We start from the raw sequence: 14,184 nt of genomic DNA, 5'->3' as shown, positions 1-14,184 counted from the left end.
TGGTTTCCAAAATGGCTGCTCCTAAGATGTCTTTCTAGGCAACCGGGAGGTCTAATTATTCCCTGCTCTTTTCCGTCTCTGAGAACTGATTCCTGGGGCAGGGTGCAGCAGACCAGTGGGGCCTCCAATAGGGGCTGTGAAGGCCTGGTAGCCCTCTCACATTATAGATATAGTATATCCTCCGAGTTCACAAAAAGCAGCACTAAATCAAGTGTGAAGGCTATATATAGTTGCAAATCAACATGTTTTAATGATTACCAACCAATGAGAATCAACCTTTCTTTAGGAAAATAACTAAAAAAATACAAATAAAACATAAGATTAAAATCAATTATTTAAATCAAGGTTTCCCCCCTGCTGATTTAAATCATGATTAAAATCAGTGATTTACATTGCTTTGCTTTCTGTCAATCCACATGGCTAGATGGTGAGCAATCAGTAACTCCCATTGCAACACCTAACACTAGAGTTTCAAAAGAACTCAATACACAGTGTGCAAAGCTTTTTTGAAAACCCTAGCTACTTAAATGGAAACTGAGTATTTTCTAGAACCGATAACAGCATAGTCAGCCCTCTCTAGGCCTTTCTATTGGACCTATCAGCATAGTCTGGTTTTGAAACACATCTTGTACAGAATTATAATAATTTACTCTTAAATATTCAGTTTGGGAACATCAGAACTACTGCATGTTAACATATCAGTGCCTGATGAACCAGGATACTTTTCCTGGTATTTAGTAAAAGTCACTTGAAATAAAGAGGAACCTTTGTCCATCTGAAAGGTGAAACAAAGTCACTGGTATTACAGCTAGAAGGGAGGGATATGTGGCATGAGTTCTTTCGGGCGGGTTCATACTTTAGTACTTATTTGAAGGGTTCTCGCTCGCCAAAGAAATCTACTTTAAAAACACACCCCTTTTTTTAGCAATAAGTGGCCATGATGAACTTGGAACACGGCCCTTCCGCACCTGTAGGTAAATAGGACAATCCCAAGTCTGTCAACAAAAACCTGGCTTCCTTGCTTGGTGATATGCATGTGAAGGGGATACTTGATAATTTCCTCTTTAAGGGGCAGAGTCCCAGGGGAAACCCTGGTCTGCCAGGGACTGGGACCAAAGCCCCCGAGAGCCCAGATCTACCGCAGAGACACAAGACCTTTGTGGACTCACTGTCTAGCCTATGGAGAGCATACCCTGCTGCTTCGATGGAACAAGAGGGACACACCGCAAAAGGAATCTCGAGGACTTTTCCTGATCCCAGCCTGGAGGTTTTACTGAAAGAGGGATGAATCTGGCTTCTCTCAGGCACAATCCCATTGACCGCAGTGAGAGTTGACTTGAATAAGAATGGAGACCCTGATTCCGCAAAGCCTTCAACGTCCAATGGGTCTTAAGCATGTGGTTTACTGTAGTAGGTCCTTACTACACAAATAACAGGGTTCACAATAAAAAGGAATGTATTCCACATAACAAATCATGGGCCAGACAATTTTCCAGAATACCGTCAAAGTGTGGGGGATATGATAGGGGTATATAAAATCATGAGTGAGGTGGAGAAAGTAGATAAGGAAAAATTATTTACTTATTCCCATAATACAAGAACTAGGGGTCACCAAATGAAATTAATAGGCAGCAGGTTTAAAACAAATAAAAGGAAGTTCTTCACACAACGCACAGTCAACTTGTGGAACTCCTTGCCTGAGGAGGTTGTGAAGGCTGGGACTATAACAGCGTTTAAAAAAGAACTGGATAAATTCATGGAGGTTAAGTCCATTAATGGCTATTAGCCCAGGATGGGGTAAGGAATGGTGTCCCTAGCCTCTGTTAGTCAGAGGGTGGAGATGGATGGCAGGAGAGAGATCACTTGATCATTACCTGTTAGGTTCACTCCCTCTGGGGCACCTGGCATTGGCCACTGTCGGTAGACAGATACTGGGCTGGATGGACCTTTGGTCTGACCTGGTACGGCCGTTCTTATGTTCTTATGTTCTAAAGTGTATTCATACAAGCAAATTGTAGAAGGTATTTTGTCAAACACTGGACTAAGTACTGAAGTTATGACAATGCCCACCGATTAAGGTGCCCATATGGGAATTAAAGTGGACCTCATTATATATGAGTTCTACAACCAATGGACAGTTACCAGTAATTTATTTTTATTGCTCCTTTGGCCAGGAATAACCATGTAATTTACCAAACAGTTTGGGGAAAACAAAGAAAACAGCTACTTAAAAAAATAAATAGAGGAATTACTGGGTTAGAGTCTCCGTAGGTAAATCTTGCAAGGAGGGAGAAGAGTCTGAAAACCCTCCGTAAACAAGCAACATTTACTGAGCCCACTGTGCAGAGGGCGTGTGGTGTCAAGTGAAAGAATGGGAAAGGATTATGCGGTGAACAGCATGCCATGCACAATCAGATTAATCTGTCAGTATTCATTTGGAATGAGACATTGTCCAAACCTCAACACTGGCACTAGGCGGGCAGAGAACAAGACAGATGCTATGAAAAGGGAGGATCTGGGATAGCAGAAAACAAGTGCTGCATTCTTCTTTTCATTTGCTGGTGTGCAAAGGAGCCTTGAGGGCCACATAACTCTGAGGTGCCATACGACGACTTTGTTGGTAAGATAGATACCGTGTGATCAGCATAGGAAACAACTGGCTGTAAGAAAGGTTGGTTAGAGCATTCTAGCTGAGCAATGAATTGCAGGAGGAGGCGGAGGGGGAAGGAGGAATGTCTGTTCCTTGGGGGTTAAATTCTATACTGGGAACGTTATGGATGAGACCAGACCCTCCCACAGGGAAGCAGTCTGGAGAGGAGACACCTCCATACTAGACCAATAACAGCAAGAACTCTGATGGGATCCAAACAGGTCTCTTTCCCTTCCTTCTGTAGGACACTGGGGCCGTTGTGCTGCAAAGGATCATGGGAATTAGTTCCCTATGTCTGGGAAATATTTCTATTCTCATTCAAGCCCCAGTACTATGTTGATAGGTAAAAAATAAATTTGTAGGACTCTTAATGGTCTAACTGGATTTTCATAGACATGGGGTCAAATCTGCCCTTGGCAACCTCAGTGAGGACTGAAAGACTTTGGCCTAACTGAAGTCATTGGTCTTAACACAGGTGTTTCAGTAAAATGTGGTGGCCTGTGTTTTGCATGGGGTCAGAGCAGGTGACTCTCTGGTTGCGTGAAACTATGTGAAACTACGAAGACAGCAAACTTACAGACATAACCAAGGGCCCATCACTGTGCAAATCCTGGAGGCACGGAGAGTTAAGCAGGAGCCCAAACTTACAGCAGAGCTGATCACGCATACCTAGCGGAAGAGGAGTGTAAAGCGTTTGTCTCTTTAAGAGGGATTGTCCTGTGGAGATTCTGCCATTGAAAAGCAAAAGTGGAGGAAGAGGAAAACTGGTTGAAACTATCAAGGGTCTAATCCTGCCTTAGGAGTTCGTTCAGCCCATAAGACTACATCTCTCACACTCATTTTCTTCTGGTCTTACCAGCAAATAAATTTGTCTCTCGATTGTACAGGACATGGAAAGGGTCAAGGATTCTCTTTTCTTCTGGCACAGTATTGAAGTCTCAGACATGCAAATATTTGATGGTGATAAACTGAAATTCAGACACCAATCTGGGTTTGAGGAGAGGCTGTGCTCCTCCTGCCTTGGATTCTGAATCAAGATTGTGAGACTGGGTCGTAGCTCAACAGAGCATCTTCAAGCAGTTCAATCGAGAAGCCTTGCGATGGAGCTGCAGTTGAAAGTTGAGTCTAAAGCACCTACCTTCTCACCCCGAGTATAAAGTAGTCTTGGCAGCCTTCCAGACCGTGCCCCCTCTGGAGATTACCTCAGTTTGAGCAGTCAGAGGGTTTCTCAGCAGGCAGAAATCCTTTTGCTAGCTACACCTGCCCAGAGCTTCCCCTGGCTGGGGAAGATTTCAGCATTTCTTTGCAGGACAACCCATTCCGTGCCCCTGCCACTCAGATACCAGCTCCGAGATGCCAGTTCCCATTATCAGGCATGCTCATTGATATCCTGAGAGGTTGGGAGAGAACCTGAAAAAAAACTCTGTATTGGCAAGAGAGCAGTTTGGTGGGACCAGAGGTGACAAAAACCACAGGAGTGTCAGAAGAAAGAAAGAGCTCCAAGTTGATTGTATTAAAATTGGTTGATTAAAAATTGCCACATTTTCTAGCAAAGAGCCTTTTATCCCACAGCATCCAGATCAGATTGCGACGGATGCAAACAAACAGGAAAGCAGGGAAGGCTCTGGGGTAACAGCGCTGCCATTGAAATGGGTGCCTTTGGTTGGTGATCTACAAAGCAGCCCTCGTTAACAGAAATGTCAGGGTTGTACACACTGGTGCCTTACATTCTTCCTTCCAGGGGAGGGCCAGGCGATAGAAAGAGCAATTGGCAAAGAGGTGGCTGAGGCTCCGTCTCACCCCTGAGCCCTTTCATGGGCTCACTCAGCCGCTTTGTTTAAAGTTTACTTAAGAGAGACTGGCAAACCAATTACGTTGTATAAGCTTCCCTGGCTGGATTCTACTCATGCAAGGGGCCGGCTACTCTTTGAGTGTCCCTCTAATGCTGCAGCTAATTTGCTACACAAAAAAAGAAAGGAGTGAGGACGGGGGAGAAGGGGCCAACATCCAGCCAAAATAAACGAGGTTATTATTGTGAAAAGCAGACAATGGGGCCAGGGGGAGGCTCAGCTGCTGTAATGATGTTGCGGACCAGCAGGACTTTGGAATGGGGCCAGCCGCTCTCAGTTGCAGCTACTTAATGATGTGGTTTTAAGGCAAGCCATTCACATGTCCTTCTGTGGGTGGGTGTACGGGTATTTGCTAGCTGCTCCATGCAGCACGCTGCTGTTTTTAAATGCTGCCAACTCTGTGGTCTTTTTGCCCTTACAATATTAACACAGCTGGGCCTAAATCATCCAAAGGGGCTTGTAGTTCTGGGTGTCTGGCTTGGGGCTCAGCACTTCCTGAAACATTGGCTCCTTGAAGGGGGTCTACCATTGTGCCCCCAAAAACTAAATACTTTGGGAAATGTAACCCATAGATTTTACATGTAGGGCCTCATCTTTCCTCTGCAGCCCTGGCTGGAGGGAACGAGAAGCAAGTGAGGAAGGAGCGGAAGGGAGCAGGCTGCCTCTATGCCATCATTCCCCACTCCTGATGACTACCTGCTGGGGCCTGCAGAGGTCTGAATCTATCGCTGGAGAAGGCGCAGGGAGAGGCCAGCCAAACGTTCATGACTTAGGTAGGTAAGTTAATGTGGAGCCTGCAAAGAGATTTTTTTCTCTCCTCTGCTGGAGGCTGTCCGTCTTACAGAGAACAGGAGTGGGATGTGGGGTATACGCAGCAGGGGATTTCCTAGCAGTGCAGATCCTCCAGGAATGACACTCAGGAAGCTAGAAAACAGTGTGGAGGCACAAAGCCTCTGCAGATCCAGTGCAAGCCGTATGGATCTCTCATAGAATGGGAAAGCCAAGCTCCACCTCCTAACGCCTCTGCTAGAAAAGGCAATTAATTCCACAAATGGAAACTCAGCCTCCTCTAGCCTATAAGGGAGAGATCCACACCAGGGACAACAGATCAACACAGGGGACAACAGATCTGAACAGGGGACAACAGATCCCTGAAACACAATCTAGTACTGTAAACAGGAACTCAGCGCCTCTAGCTCAGTGCAGCTGAAAATACCCCTTGTTTGTCTGATGAGATGACAAGATGAACTGCTATCCTAGGGGAGCACTGTAGGTGCCTGGTCTGTAGAGATTCCTTGCCTGCCAACCTACAGCAACTGCTGCTGCTTCCTTTTCCTCGAGAGAGAAAGTGGCTGCTGGATGTGTTTCAAGGAGCAAACTAATGAGAGAGAAGCATGAGCATAAGGAACTGCTGGGCTAGAAAATGATGCTTAGCCCTGCTGAGGGAACGTAGCACTGAGATGCAGAGAAAACGCCCAGAGATGGTGTATGGTTGGTACAGAGAGAACCAGTGGCAGAATAAACAAGTTGTTATTCAGCTGTAAATGTCGGCATTCTCTCACTTTCTCCTTCCAGCTCATATTTTCCTTTACCCCAACTATTTTTCTTTCTTTCCCTTCTGTATATTTTCCTCTCTTTCCCATTTTCTGTCTTATTCCACTCCTCCTCTCCCTCTTACCTGCTTCTGGTCCCCTGTTCCATTCCATCTTTGCTCCACATGATCTCCTCCCTTCCCTGGGCCTCTGATTCCAGCCACTTCCCTTCCCCTGCTCTCCTACAGATCTTCAATTCCCCATCTTCCTCTACAATCTCCCCCACATTCTGGTCAGCCAGAACTCAGCATGCCCAGTGCATCAAACACAGACCACATCATCACCAGATTAGAGCAAGAAAAGCACCTGGATCAAATTTAGATGCTGGTGGGTAGATGAAAATGTTACAAGGAAATGGCTAAACAATAAGGTCACCATCAACTACGGACGGTCAGGAATTTTTCAACAAAATGGAACCCAAACTGTTTGTGAATCAAGATCAGTTTCAAAAATTCTCCCAACTAAAAAAAAAATTGGATTTTTTTTTAAATTGACGTTTGCTAAATGAAAAATTCTCCTTTTCCATTTTGGAATGACTTTTCGTTTCTGAACTTAAATTGATTCGACTAAAAAAGTTAAAGAAAAAGGGTCAACATAAAAACTTTTCAATAAACAAAATATTTTGATGGACGCACACCATGTTTTGAGTTTTTCAGGTCACAAAAGTTTGAGATTTTGACTTTTCATCCTGATTAAAGTCAGAGCAAAATATTGAACTTTGAAAATATTCAAGGAACAGGGAAATGATTTCCCACCCAGTTCTACTATTAACAAAGGACATCTGCCCTCTGTGGTCAGGTGGGGTGCAAGCTAGAGGTCCTCCTGGAATGGTTTTGCAGGAGAGAGAAATGTCAAAGAAAAAGGAGTCAACAGTCACAGAGTGAGGACAGGAAGGTTCGAATGAAGATTTCAGTAGAAGTGGAGTTCTGGCCAGTCTTTTGCCCTCAGCAAAGACAAGAAGAGAGTGGGGGAGTCGCACAAAGCCATATTACAAAGGCAGCGCAGTTCCTTTGCAGCAAAACACCCGGAAAAATCAAGCTGCAAAATCAGAAAAGCCAGCTTCCCCTCTCCACTAGCTGGGATATGGCTTGCTCTCTAGAGCTGGCTACTTTCTTACCAGACTCCCCTGGCTGGAGAGTTGGGAGGGGAGAGCATTGCAGTTATGTTGGCTCTGGGAGTAGCCATTTGAGACCTGGCCAGCCAGAAAATCGTTCTGATTCAGGCTATGAGCTTGGGGGCTGGAGTATCTTGCTGGGGAGTCAGGAGTGGAAAGAGAGCTAATAGGTCCCCTACGACCTCAGTGGAAGACCGATCTGAATGTCAGAAATGCTGGTGGATGGACAGTGTCCTCTGATCATCTCCTGATTCGATGCCAGCTGAAAGAGTGAGATCAGGACCCCGAGTTCAGTGACAACGGCAGGCTGCCAAAAGCAAAGCAGTGCTGGAAACCTCCTCTGGGGACAGGAGAACTCAGCTGGAAGCAGGTGTCTCTCGCAGGCAAGTGCCACACAGTTGAGACACACATTTCCTAGGTGGTGATGCCAACAGATGTGTGTTGGCCAGTCACAACAGGGCAATGACCAGCTATGGGCATGAAGCAGCTCTCAGCTGCTCAGCAATTTCTGGCCTCCTGTCTTCACTGATCTGCCCTGGCTTGGGAGCCCTGCATACTGGCTGGGATGGGAAGATCCTTGGACGCATTTCTAAAGCCTAAGACAATCCTTGCCAAACGGAACAGCTGGCAACAGTCCTAGGCACCAGTCCTGCCCACTTCTTCCTGATTCTTCGGTCCTTCCCCATCTTTACCCCTTTCCTCTCATTTGCAGTCTTCCACCCAGATCTCAAAAACAGCTGCATGGATTTTATTCAGACTTTCAAGAATAATTCATGTTTGATCTCAGATCCAGCATGAAAAAATGTTAGCTTCAGGGACACTTGCAAAAGTTATAAATGCCTCAAAGTAAGTCCTTAAAAATAGAATGCCCAATTTAAATTGAACTGTAATCTCTCTGCATTTTCAATCTTGGGCTCAAGGGACTGCACGCAAACCAGCAGTGCTTCACTTTCCTGGTTCATACTGTAAGGACTAGAAATCATCAATTAAAAAAAAAGATCTATTGCTCAGTCAGGCTGTGTTTTTGCCCTCTTCACAAATACTGAGTCACACAGGTGCAATCTCAAGTAACGCCACTGTAATTCAACTCATGGAAGTAAGATCAGCACTTAGGTGCAATCAGTGACAAAACTGTGCGATCCTGGCTGAAAAGAAATGTGCTAATGATCAAATTCCATTTCTCTCCACAGGGCTGCAAGGTACACAAGTGAAATGATAAGCTTGAGGAGGAAGGGAGAGAAAAAAGGCAGCACCTTATAGCATAACAATAGAGAAGCTTGTCACAACATATAAAACCTCCACAACAGTCCACTGTCTCTTTGCTGGAGCACAACACTGCTAAAAGATGGTTGAACCAATCAGAAAGATTACGCTGGGAAAGGAAAAGACTATCACCAGAGAATCCCTCGCTATGAAAAAATTTGAAGGTAAATCCACCACCACCACAGAAGGTGGTGGAATTACCTAGGGAGGTGGTGGAATCTCCATCCTTAGAGGTTTTTAAGACCCAGCTCGACAAAGCCCTGGCTGGGATGATTTAGTTGGGGTTGGTCCTGCTTTGAGCAGGGGGTTGGACTAGATGACCTCCTGAGGTTTCTTCCAACCCTAATCTTCTATGATTCTATGAAGTTTCTATGAAGTCTAAGACACGAGGGTTAAGCTCATTGAGAGTCATCTCCAGAATCCTCCAAGATATGCAGCTGTTCCAAATATGAAAGAATGGGCCAGGCATTTCGCTTGAGAATTGATTTACCAGCTTTATGTAGCAAAATGTAGATGTTCAGCAGCCTGCTAGATGATCATGTAAATTTATTCTATCCATAATCAGGTACTTAGCCAGCCTAGAAATACCAAAAGCAGCCTCTTTCCCACAGGACCTTGGTTCTCTTTCTTCCAAGAGCTGCAGGCTGGCATGCAAGTTAAACAAAGTTCTTGAAACTTTTTTTTCAAATGTACAGAACAGATCAGGTCTGTCAAGGTATTATTCCCACTTTGAACTTTAGCATCCAGAAAGTGGGGACCTGTATGTACCCCTCTAAACTTAATTCCTAGCTTAGATCTGATAGCGCTGCCACCAATCAGAAATTCCAGTGTCTGGGACACTCCCTGTTTCCCCAAAATCTTCCCTGGAGGACCCAAGACCCAAACCCCTTGGGTATTAAAACAAAGGGAAATAAACCATTCCCTCTCCTTTCCCCACTCCCAGACTTTCCCTGAGAGATACACTGATCCAAACTCCTTGGATCCTAAAACAGAGAGGAATTAACCTTCCCCCCTCTTCTCTCCCCCCACCACTCCCTGGTGAGTTCAGACCCAATCCCCTTGAGTTTTACACAAGAAAAAAATCAATCAGGTTCTGAAAAAAAAAGCTTTTAATTAAAGAAAGAAAAAAGTAAAAATTATCTCTGTAAAATCAAGATGGAAAATGTTTACAGGGTCTTAGCTTATACATAGACTAGAGGTACTCCATGCCCCCTAGCCTAAGTTACAAGTTACAGCAAACAGAGGTAAAATATCCTTCCAGCAAAATACACATTTGCAAATTAAGAAAACAAACATAAAACTAAGTCGCCTTTTCTAGCCAGTACTTAGTATTCTGAACATGAGAGACTGTTTGAAAGAATGGAGACAGATCTGGTTGCACGTCTGGTCCCTCTTAGTCCCAAGAGAGAACAAAGAACAAAACAAACAGCACAAAACAAAGACTTCCTTCCACCAAGATGTGAAAGTATCTTCTCCCCCAATTGGTCCTTTGGTCAGGTGTCAGCCAGGTTCACTGAGCTTGTTAACCCTTTACAGGTAAAAGAGACATTAACCCTTAACTATCTGTTTATGACAAGGTCTCACTCTGTTTGAGTTCTAGGTGTTGGTCAGGTCTCCCCAGCATGCTGCCCCTAGACATAAATTATGAGGACCTCACCCTCACTGAGTCTGTCTCCCTCTGACTAGTAAGCTTCAAGCACTGCATGTAAGTGTTCAGTGAGATCAGTCAATTTGGTGCCAGCTGCTCACTGTACCGGGTCCTGGAATGATTAGTGCAGACTACAGCTACCTCTTTGGGTTTGCTATTCATCTTATTCCGTCTCAGGTGAGAGATCTAGGGGATTTGCTATAGAAGTTGCTGCTTCCTCAACTGACACTGGCAGTTTGCATGTTCTGTTCCCATGTGTGTAGCAGTCTTGTTCTCTCTACCTGCGCCTTTAGGGTAATTCTCCACTTACTCCACCATTCAATTCTAGAGTTGGTAGCTCCTCTCCTGTTGTATTTCCAAGTGTACAGTTGTGTTTTCAAGGGATTTAACTCACTCTATCTATTTTTTTTTTCTTTGGGAAAGTGCTGGCACCTACTCTGCCCCAGAGGGCAGCTTTTGGGTTCTCCCACAGGACCATCACTGCTACCTCCCCAGTTTTTTGCAAGAAATCTCAAGGAAACATTAGAGATGTACCTCTCCCACCAGAGAGCTGTTAAGCTGCTTTAGTTGAACATACAATGCACTGACAGGAGGATGGAGAAGTGGTGTTCTGTTACTGATTTAGGATCCTGAATGAGTTTTGTTGTTTCTTTCCAGTTTTGTGGGTCTCAGCATTTCTATCTCCATTTCAGTTTGGGGAGTGTGAGCTGCTGAGGAACAAGCCATCCATTTGAACCAAGCTCAAAAAACAATGCAAATTACTATTCAATCATTTCATTAAAGGACTGACACTTTCTCTTTACTGTTAGATCCTGCTCTTCCCCAAGAGAAGAGCCCAATTACCTTCCCATGGCTGCCAATCCTCTTCTCCCACACAATCCACCCTCACTGCCTCTCATTTATAAGAAGGAACTTTGAATACAGATGTCCTGTGGCCCAGACAACCACCACCGCCAAATGCTGCTCCCATTTAGACTTGAACATCCATCTTACTGGCTATAAGCAAGTACAGCCCAATGAGTTAAGAGGTGAGTCTTTCAGGGAGAAAGAACAGAGTTTCTTGGGTGGTTGGGTAGAGTGTAGAAGAGAGGCTCATTGGCTGGGGCCGAGGATAGTTCAGTGTTACAGTTTTGACATAAATGTAAATGGTTACTACTAATATACATGCTAGTAGCACCGAAAAGCCTCAGCTATGATCAGGGTCTGATTGCGCTAGGTGATGTACAAATGCAGGTAAGAGACAGTCCCAGCCTTGGAGAAATCACAATCTAAAAGACAGACAAAGGGGATGAGGTTGGGAAAGATACAAGCAAATCGCTACAGAGAAGCACTGACCCGCCCCAACGCAGATCTCCTCCCTCTACCCATACAAAACATTTCTCCCTGCTATTTTCTCCACTGCACTGACTCCCACAATGAAATTCAGAGCAGTGGGCAGGTAGCCATTGGATGTAAGCAGGAAAGAAGTCCAGTAGATCAGTGTGATTTACACCCATCTGGCATTCTGTGGGGATGCAGAATAAAGAATGTCGGCCATACTCAAACAATGGGGGATTCTATCCTGGGAAGCTATTACTCTAAAAAAGAGTTAGGGATTGTCGCGGATAACCAGCTGATCATGAACTCCCAGCGCAATGCTGCAGGCAAAAGAGCTAACACAATCATGGGATGTATAAACAGGGGAATCTTGGTTAGGTTATTTTACCTCTGTATTTGGCACTGGTGTAACCGCTGCTGGAAACTGGGTCCATTTCTGTACCCTCATGTAGAAGAATGCTGAAGAATGTTATTGGGGGCAGGATCGCATCCTGGGGGAGCAGAGGGTGGGGCAGGGCCCCCTGGGGAGCAGGATCCCATCCTGGGAGAGCAGAGGGTGGGGCAGGGCCCCCCTGGGGGGGCAGGGTCCCATCCTGGGGGAGCAGAGGGTGGGGCAGGGCCCCCCTGGGGGGGCAGGTTCCCATCCTGGTGGGGCAGGGCCCCCCTGGGGGGGCAGGATCCCATCCTGGGGGAGCAGAGGGTGGGGCAGGGCCCCCTGGGGGGGCAGGATCCCATCCTGGTGGAGCAGAGGGTGGGGCAGGGCCCCCCTGGGGGGCAGGGTCCCATCCTGGGGGAGCAGAGGGTGGGGCAGGGCCCCCCTGGGGGGGCAGGATCGCATCCTCGGAGAGCAGAGGGTGGGGCAGGGCCCCCTGGGGGGCAGGATCGCATCCTGGGGGAGCAGAGGGTGGGGCAGGGCTGCCCGGGGGGGGGCAGGATCCCATCCTGGTGGAGCAGGGGGTGGGGCAGGGCCCCTCCCTGGGGTGGGATGACTCTATCCTTGGGGGAGCAGGGGAAGGGGCAGGGCCCCCTGGGGGGAGGAGCCCATCCTGGGGGAGCAGGGGATGGGGGGCAGGGCATTGCAGGAGTTAGATCTCCCTTCTGGGTGCGGTGGATCATCTCAGGGAGGAGTAGGAGTGGTGATGGGCCTTGATGAGGGGACCTGGCCCTGCTTCCGTGGCCCACTGCCCAGCTGGAGCCACACTCCTGGGCTGTCCTAGCAGTCAGTCTCCTGTGGTGCTGCTGGTCACTGATGTTAGGCCTTACCCATACACCTGGCACACCCTTCTGCCTCACCTGGGAGGCTGGGGCGCCCTCCAGTGGCTCCGTCATATAGTTCTAGGAAGCACACTGGGCTGTGCAGTTACCTTCCGTATGACAAGCGAGGCCTGGGGTGCATTAGGACTGGCTGCTGGCCCATCACAGAGAAAGTACCTGCATAGTCCCAGGGTGCTGCAGAGGGAAGCCAGTCTGTCTTTCTGTTATATTTCCAGGGTGCCCATTGCTGTCGTACCTACGAACCGTGTTCAAGTGACAGCATAGGCCTCATAACCCTCTGTTACACTATTTCCTTTGTGCATGCCCAGGCTAATGTAATGGCAGATTTTCCTTGCCCGTGACTGACATTGCTGCCTGTCAGCCAGCACATGGTGGCATTCTAAGTATAAGGAGCTGCAAGCAGTCAGCCTTGTCCTAAATCCCCACTGACCTTCTGCCAGTGAACAGTGCAGTAAGCTGGCTTGTGTGCACCACTACACTCCCAGATATGTTAAAGATGCTTATGTGTAAGCATAACCTGAACTCAGAGCCCCATATCACACCATGCCAGACTGGCCTCATAGGCATTGCTGGTCATTATAAAGGTCGTTTATTTCCACATAAATCATTCCAATTACCTTGGACTTGAATGGAGGGTGGGGCTGGGACTTGCATGTGTGGCTTGTCCAAGCAGCAGCTCACTGACCATAACACATTCCCATCCGACAGTGCATCTGGCTAAGCATTCAGCGGTATTCTTGGGATCTTAGGAAACTTCCTGAAAAAGGGGAAAGTAAAGATCAGGTGGCTGTGGGTAGACACATCCCTCATCCAAGGGAGTGAGTGCGAGTGTGGAGCCATGGAAGCTGTAGAAGAATGGACGGTGACTGGCGCAGATGTTTGCACTGGAAAGCTATTGTGCCAAAAACTGTTAACTGGGAGGGCAATGGGGGCCAAACGTTAGACGACATGACTCTAAGCCTGTCAGTTTGTGTGTGGCAATTTAACGGTGTATAAAAATAATTAGTGACACGGTATTAAGCAGGGTTTCTCAAATGGGTCACCGCTTGTGTAGAGAAAGCCCCTGGTGGGCCCGGCCGGCATGTTTACCTGCCCCGTCCGTGGCTCCGGCCAATTGCAGCTCCCACTGGCCGCAGTTCGCTACTCCGGGCCAATGGGAGCTGCTGGAAGCAGCAGCCTGTACATCCCTCAGCCCATGCTGCTTCCTGCAGCTCCCATTGGCCTGGAGCAGTGATCCATGGCCAGTGGGAGCCGTGATCGGCCGGACCTGCAGATGGGGCAGGTAAACTCACTGGCCTGGCCCACCAGGGGCTTTCCCTACAGAAGTGGCGACCCCTGTTTGAGAAACCCTGGTATAAAGGGTCACCCTTTGCCCTATACGCTGCCTACATGCAGTAGTTTCTAAAGAGAGGGACAACACAGTCAAGCGTCAAGCCTCTTAGGTATTTTGGAGGTACAGGAGCTCTGTTGTGGAG

Source organism: Gopherus flavomarginatus, chromosome 10, assembly GCF_025201925.1.
Source record: "Gopherus flavomarginatus isolate rGopFla2 chromosome 10, rGopFla2.mat.asm, whole genome shotgun sequence".
NCBI lineage: Eukaryota > Metazoa > Chordata > Testudines > Testudinidae > Gopherus > Gopherus flavomarginatus.
Note: the sequence above shows the minus strand (reverse complement) of the source record.